The sequence below is a fragment of the Staurois parvus genome, unplaced genomic scaffold, assembly GCF_062004578.1.
Source record: "Staurois parvus isolate SC_StPar_1 unplaced genomic scaffold, SC_StPar_1.0 ptg000860l, whole genome shotgun sequence".
In the NCBI taxonomy this organism is placed as follows: domain Eukaryota; kingdom Metazoa; phylum Chordata; class Amphibia; order Anura; family Ranidae; genus Staurois; species Staurois parvus.
The window spans coordinates 4442227-4450225 of NW_028318656.1; the positions used below are offsets into that span (position 1 = coordinate 4442227).

Consider the following 7999-nt stretch of genomic DNA (forward strand, 5'->3'; position numbering starts at 1 on the left):
CCCTGAGCCTGCTGCCGATGTCCCCACCAACACCCTGAAGGGGACACAGACACTCCGTCCCTCCAGCGGAGCTCCGGCGGTCCGAAGCGGCTTGAGGCCTACCACGGCACCCGAAGCCGCGGTGTTTCCTGCCGGCCGTGGCTGGAATCGCAGCGGGACGCCTCCGCTCCTCCGGGGAAGCTACCACCACCAGCACCAACGGTCCTCCTAACATAGGAGGGATCCACCTCCACCCCGACGCTCCAGGACATCAGGTACTCCACCAGGGGCACCCACTACCCATCAGGGAGCCCAACCACCATCCCACCGCCAGCCACCAGGGATCCCACCACCCACCAGAAACCCTAACCACCAGGGACCCCTAACCACTATCCCTCCAGGGATCGCTACTAACCCACCAGGGATAGCACGGCCACCATCCCACCAGGGATCCCCTGCCCTCCACCCCACCTGGGACTACCAGCCACCTCCCACTGCGTTTCGGACACTGCTTCGCCATCCCTGACCAGCACCCCCTCACCCACCCTGACCCTTCCTGCACCCCGCTCACCCCAACATGCCGCCCGCGCTCCTCCTCCTTGTCCTCCTCTCCTCCATCCCTAAAACCGCCTTCCTCTACCCACCCACCCCCGCTAAGCAGCTCTATATCGCCCCCTCACTTCTCCCCTCTCCCCACTACGGCACCCACCACCTCCTCCTGCTACTCCACTTCCCCGCTGACCCATTTGCCACCACTTTCAGACCCAAGCGCTCCTACACCTCCCGTTCCCACGCCACCTTCCTCACCCTCCTCCTTCTCATATCAGCTGGGGACATCTCCCCAAACCCTGGCCCCTCACCACCTCACACCCCCCCTAGAGCCCCCCCTGCTCACGCCAGCCGACGCGACCCCCTCAACCTCATACATGTACCCCTCCTCCCCATATCTATCCCCCCTCTCTCGGTTGCACTCCTGAATGCCCGTTCGGTTTGCAATAAGCTTACCGCCATCCATGACCTCTTCATCTCCCGCTCCCTCAACCTCCTAGCAATCACCGAAACTTGGGTACAGGCCACCGACTCCACCTCCCCTGCGGCACTCACTCATGGAGGTCTCATCTGGACCCATTCACCAAGACTGAGCGATCGTAGAGGTGGTGGTGTCGGCTTGCTCCTGTCACCGCTTAGCACCTTCCAGGTCCTCCCTAACCCACCCTCTCTTTCCTTCCCCTCCTTTGAGGCGCACTGCATCCGACTCTTCTCACCCACCCCCCTAAGGATCGCAGTGATCTACAGGCCTCCCGGACCCATAGCCCGCTTCCTAGATGACTTCGCCGCCTGGCTTCCCTTCTTCCTCTCCTCTGAGCTACCGACCATCATCCTCGGGGACTTCAACATCCTCATCAACGACAACACCCCGGCTACTTCCCAATTCCTCCACCTAACCTCCTCTTTCGCGCTCACACAGCACACTCAATCCTCCACCCACCTCTGAGGGAACACCCTGGACCTCGTCTTTTCCCACCTCTGTACCCTCAACCAGTTCGCGAACACCCCCTTCCCTCTCTCCGACCACCACCTCATCACCTTCTCCATCTCCCCTTCCCCCAACTCCCCCCCTCAAAAACGCCAAACCATCACCAGCCGCAACCTCCGCAACCTGAACCCGGCCCCCCTCCACTCTGCCGCCGACTGCCTACACGACAGCATCCTCCCACTGTCATGTCCTGACATAGCCACCACCTTGTACAATGTCTCACTGTCAGCTGCCCTAGACTCTCTGGCACCCCTTACCACACGCATCATCAAACCCAGACCGCTTCAACCGTGGCAGACCGACAGCACTAAACGCCTCAAACGTCGCAGTCGCGCACTGGAGAGACTGTGGCGCAAAACCAGGTCCCCTCATACTTTCTCCCTCTACAAATCTGCATTTCTTATCTACACCTCCTCCCTCCACGCCGCCAAGCAGGCCTACTTTGTTAACCTAATAAACACCCTCTCCTCCTGCCCCCGCCGACTCTTCTCCACCTTCAACTCCCTGCTCTCCCCCCCCCCTCCTCCACTCAGTACCTCTCTCACCGCCCACGAAATTGCCACCCATTTCCACAACAAGATTGACGCTATCCGTAAGGACATCGTCAACTTGCAATCTACCTCCCCACCTAGCCTCCTCGCCCCCGTCACCCCTTCATCTCCCCCCTCCTCTGCCCTCACAACCGCACTGCCCCCCTCCTCTCCCAATGCCCCGCCCACCATAACCCCCCCCGCACTGCACTCCCTCAGCCCTGTCACTACTGAGGAAGTCGCCAAAGTCCTCTCAAAAGCCCGCCTCACTACCTGCCCCCTGGACCCTATCCCCTCTCAACTCCTCCGGTCACCCCCCTCTTCCCTCATCCGCTCCCTCACCCACATCTTCAATCTCTCCCTCTCTACTGGCGTATTCCCCTCCCCCCTAAAGCACGCGCATATCACCCCCATCCTCAAAAAGCCCTCCCTGGATTCCGCGGACCCCAACAACCTCAGACCCATCTCCCTGCTGCCACTCACCTCCAAGCTCCTTGAACGCTTAGTCTACGATCGCCTAAGCTCCCACCTTACTGACAATAACCTTCTTGACCCTCTACAGTCCGGCTTCCGTCCCCTACACTCCACTGAAACTGCCCTCCTCAAAATCACTAACGACCTACTCAACGCCAAAGCCAAGGGCGACTACTCTGTCCTCCTTCTCCTGGACCTCTCTGCGGCCTTCGACACAGTTGACCACCCCCTCCTTCTTAATAAACTACTCTCCCTTGGCATCGGAGATGCTGCTCTCTCTTGGTTCTCATCCTACCTATCCCGACGCTCCTTCAGTGTCACCTACAATGGTGCCACCTCCCCCTCCCTCCCCCTCTCTGTTGGGGTCCCCCAAGGCTCTGTCCTTGGACCCCTTCTCTTCTCCATCTACACCTCCTCCCTGGGCAAACTCATACAATCTCACGGCTTCAACTATCACCTCTATGCTGACGACACCCAAATCTACCTCTCCACCCCTCACCTCACCCCCACTATCTCCGCCCGCATCACTCACCTCCTAAATGACATCTCAGACTGGATGTCGCTACATTTCCTCAAGATTAACCTCTCCAAAACCGAGCTTCTCGTCTTTCCCCTGCCCACACCCCCCCCCCCCCCCATCCTATCCATCATCACCAACAACTCCACTATCACTTCCGCCCCGCAAGCCAAAGTCCTTGGCGTCATTCTTGACGCGAACCTCTCCCTCCAACCGCATGTCAAATCACTCACAAACACATGCAGGCTCCATCTTCGCAACATTGCCAAGATCCGCTCCTTCCTCACCCCAGACACCACCAAACTTCTAGTACACGCCCTCATCATCTCACGCCTTGACTACTGCAACTCCCTCCTCACTGGCCTACCCAAGTGCAGGCTCTCCCCGCTCCAGACCATCCTGAACTCAGCTGCCAGACTCATCCACCTTACCACCCGCTCCACCTCTGCCACCCCCCTCTGCCTCTCCCTCCACTGGCTCCCGATTGCCCAACGCATCAAATTTAAACTCCTTACCCTGACCTACAAAGCCGTTCACAACACTGCCCCTGACTACCTCACCAACCTGATCACCAGGTACCACCCTACCCGTACCCTTCGCTCCTCACAGGACCTCCTTCTATCCTGCTCCCTGGTCTCCTCCTCCCATGCACGACTGCAGGACTTCTCCAGGTCCTCCCCCATCCTCTGGAACTCACTGCCCCAATCCATCAGACTGTCGCCTTCTCTATTCACATTCAGGCGCTCCCTCAAAACCCATCTCTTCAGGGAAGCCTACCCCACCCTCACCTAACGGCCATCCTCCCTCATTCCTCCTACCACTTCATCCCCCTCAGCCACTTCCTACTGTACCTTTACCCCCTCCCTCCTAGATTGTAAGCTCGTAAGAGTAGGGCCCTCTTACCCCTCGTACGCTGTCTGTCTTTGTTGTACTGTGCCATGTATTGTCCCCCCTATTGTACAGCGCTGAGCAAACCCTTTGGCGCTATATAAACTCGTAGTAATAATAATAATAATAATAATACAGCATTTAAATGTGAAGCTGCAAGTAGTAAAAAATGAGCAAATATATCTATGCTTTGAGTCTGTGGAATCTAGACCTAATGTGTCATGTCAATAGGCAGCGTACGGGGTAAAAAGGTGATCTTGAATCCTTTGCGCTTGAAGATTGCATCTCTGGCAACAGTGCCAGTGAGAGAGGCAACTGTTGGTGGCAGTGAAGGAGTTGATTGCTGGCAGGTGGTATATAGTAGTGGGATGCTGCATTGTGCTGTGCTGAATGAAACACAGTTACACAAAACAGATGGTGGCCTTTATTCCGCGTAGCACATCAGAGAGCAGTGATCAACTAGAGCGCGCAACAGTGCCAGAGCCAAGGGGGATTAGCTCAAGTGGTAGAGCGCTCGCTTAGCATGCGAGAGGTAGCGGGATAAATGCCCGCATCCTCCAAAGGAAAGCCTTCCCCAAGGGTGAGACCTGCTTTTCATTTTTTTTCTTCAGGCTCGGCACTGAGCGCTGTGGGAAAAGCCTCCCCTCTCTAGTCAAAAGGCCAAGCAGGAGTCATCCTCGTAACATGTGCCATGGCGTTGACCCTCTCGGGCAGATGTGGCATCGGCCAATACCTTGACACAGAAGGACTAACACAAAGCATAAATTGCTTGCTTTGCCTGCCAGAAGTGGCGCAAGGCAGTGTTGGACCAAAGCAATCTATTACCCAAAGCACGGCCAGGCTTCCATGGCCAAGAGACAATAGTCCATTAGTGCCAAACGCGCAAGTGCCATGTAGAAGCTGAGAGGTTTCCACTCGTTTTATCACCACAATCAGGTCCCGCTTCCTTGACACAGAGGTGTGACAGACCCAACCAGAACAGGGCTTTTGGAGGGAACTAGGGGCTAGCCTTCTGCCCACTGATTAGGGCCCATGGAGAGAGCAGATCATTCTCCAATGACGGACAACAACGTGATGAACGCTGAGAGCGAGGCTTGGATTACAACTCTGTATAAAGACAATAAATCTTCCCTTCTGGAGTGGATGGAAAGATGTAATATTAACCTTGTACAGGTCAACGGTCAGAGGAAATATGGTGGCCCTCATGCAGACTGGGTTGGAGAAGATCCTCTGTTTGGGACAGAAGTATTTATCAACAATCTCCCTTAAGAAATCTATGAACATATAAATGAATTGCACAGTTCAGACTGTTGGCATATCGTATGAGTTTTGTCTTATGATGGACACATTATGCAAGTGAAAGCAAACACCTGAAAGACAGCATGTGTGAGGGACTTGGTGTATCGAGGGCTGGGTTTGTTGCCGGGCTGTCTGCGGTGCGCTCCCTGATTAATCAAAGCATTTTGTGGGTGAAACAAAGCCCTTTGCCTAAGCAAAGAAACAGAGCTTGCCAGAGGAAAAAGCCAAGTTAGCAGAGGATGGTTTCGATCCATCGATCTCTGGGTTATGGGCCCAGCACGCTTCCGCTGCGCCACTCTGCTCCAGGGGGGAAGAAACAGCAAAAATAGGAGGATGTAATATGCTACCGGTCCCATGGGACAAAAACTCCAGGAAATTCTTTGGCTGGGAGGCCACCTGGCCTGGCGCTCGACGGCCACTTTCCACATTCTGCTTATAGAAGGCTTTGATGGGAAAAGATCTGTTCCTCTCTGTTTCAGGCAGCTCCTATTGACTTTGTAGAGTCTCACATGAGGCCAATGTAGAGCCCCTCCAAAGATCTCCTATGGATGTGAATGGGGAGTGGCTCCATCTGACTAAGTCGCAAGGTAGATTAATAGGCAGTGCCATTGAGTTAGACAAGTCAACCCCAAGTCAAAGGTACTTAGAAAAAGCTCTGGCCCAGTCTTGGCTTTTCTTCTCCAATGGAAAGGCTTTCTAGCCTCAAAGATGCAATGGGCTGTCCTACATTTTCACAGTGGTGGTGTGTACGGCTGAAGAAAAGCATGTCTTTGGGTGGACTTGACCCACATCTGAATGTATTCACAGAGATGGCTACCAAGGCCTAAAGCAGGACTTTCTAAGACCTGCCAGGCGAGGCAAGCCGTCTGTTTCCTGCCAAAGAGCATTGGTGGTTCAGTGGTAGAATTCTCGCCTGCCACGCGGGAGGCCCGGGTTCGATTCCTGGCCAATGCCACTAGGGTGGCTTTGTATTTATCGTCCCACAGGTAGCTCAGTTCCCTGACGCCCCCGAGATCGAGTACCTTGTCAAGGCTCATGTATATTGTCTAAAACCTGCTAGTCGGTGTGAACGTTTTTGAAACCACCTCCTCCAAATGACATCATGGAAAGCCATGGGGCCATACCGAAGGAAACGCTTGTTAATCGTCCACGGACATGCTTGGAGGTGTGACTCTGCCGCCAAGGGTTCCATGGATAACACCACAACCCTCACTACTGGCTGGAGAAGGAGCTTCTTCCCAAGGGATTCTGCTGTCCAAGGTCTCAGGAAAGACAAAAGGGAACTCTGAGGAGGAAGAGTGAAAACCTTTGAAATTGGGAAAATGGAGGCTGTCTTGGTGTCTAGCGGCCAGAGCCTAACCCATCAATGCTGACACGGAGAGGTGCCTGGAGTTATAGCTGTCTAACGTGGTAGGTGTTCTGCTGCCATCTGATGGTTGGTTTCCACATTGCATTCTGGGTGTTTTTAACTGGGTGATCTTAGACATATACAGAATTTAAATGTGAAGCTGCAAGTAGTAAAAAATGAGCAAATATATCTATGCTTTGAGTCTGTGGAACCTAGACCTAATGTGTCATGTCAATAGGCAGCGTACGGGGTAAAAAGGTGATCTTGAATCCTTTGCGCTTGAAGATTGCATCTCTGGCAACAGTGCCAGTGAGAGAGGCAACTGTTGGTGGCAGTGAAGGAGTTGATTGCTGGCAGGTGGTATATAGTAGTGGGATGCTGCATTGTGCTGTGCTGAATGAAACAGTTACACAAAACAGATGGTGGCCTTTATTCCGCGTAGCACATCAGAGAGCAGTGATCAACTAGAGCGCGCAATGTTGCCAGAGCCAAGGGGGATTAGCTCAAGTGGTAGAGCGCTCGCTTAGCATGCGAGAGGTAGCGGGATCAATGCCCGCATCCTCCAAAGGAAAGCCTTCCCCAAGGGTGAGATCTGCTTTTCATATTTTTTCTTCAGGCTCGGCACTGAGCGCTGTGGGAAAAGCCTCCCCTCTCTAGTCAAAAGGCCAAGCAGGAGTCATCCTCGTAACATGTGCCATGGCGTTGACCCTCTCGGGCAGATGTGGCATCGGCCAATACCTTGACACAGAAGGACTAACACAAAGCATAAATTGCTTGCTTTGCCTGCCAGAAGTCGCGCAAGGCAGTGTTGGACCAAAGCAATCTACAGTTGTGGCCAAAATTATTCAACCCCCAATGCTGTAAAGGGGTTTAGGGACTATAGTGTACATTTGGAATTGTATTCAGAATCAAATCCTACAAGGACGTTGTAACTACCCAAATGCAACTAAAATGACATCAATTGTTTATGTAATACAGTAGTAAATGGTTCTTATGTGGTTTCTTCATTGCCACAATTATTCAACCCCTTAAAGACTACCACTCTGAAGAACAGAGGTTCATACAGGTGCTTTCCATCAGGTATTGAAAACACCTGTGGATGTCACCGAGCAGCAATCAAGCATAATAAGCACCAATTAGGCAGCTTTAAAATGACTGTGATACTCAGCTCCTTCTAGACATTTACTGGTGTGGTTACAAACATGGTGAAGGCAAGAGAATGGTCCAGGAAGACAAGAGAAGAGGTGATTTCTCTTCACAGGAAGGGCAATGGCTATAAGAAGATTGCAAAGATGTTAAACATACCAAGAGACACCTTAGGAAGCATCATTCGCAAATTCAAGGCAAAGGGCACTGTTGAAACGCTACCTGGTCGTGGCAGAAAGAAGATGCTGACTTCGACTGCTGTGCGCTACCTGAAGCGTAGA

The 7999-nt window shown here is 53.2% G+C and overlaps 1 non-coding gene across 1 annotated transcript; it reads left to right on the forward strand.

Moving 5' to 3' along the window:
• Positions 1–7064: 7064 nt before the first annotated feature.
• Positions 7065–7137, forward strand: TRNAA-AGC (transfer RNA alanine (anticodon AGC)). Its single transcript has one exon. It is a non-coding gene; the product is annotated as a tRNA-Ala (tRNA).
• Positions 7138–7999: the final 862 nt, after the last annotated feature.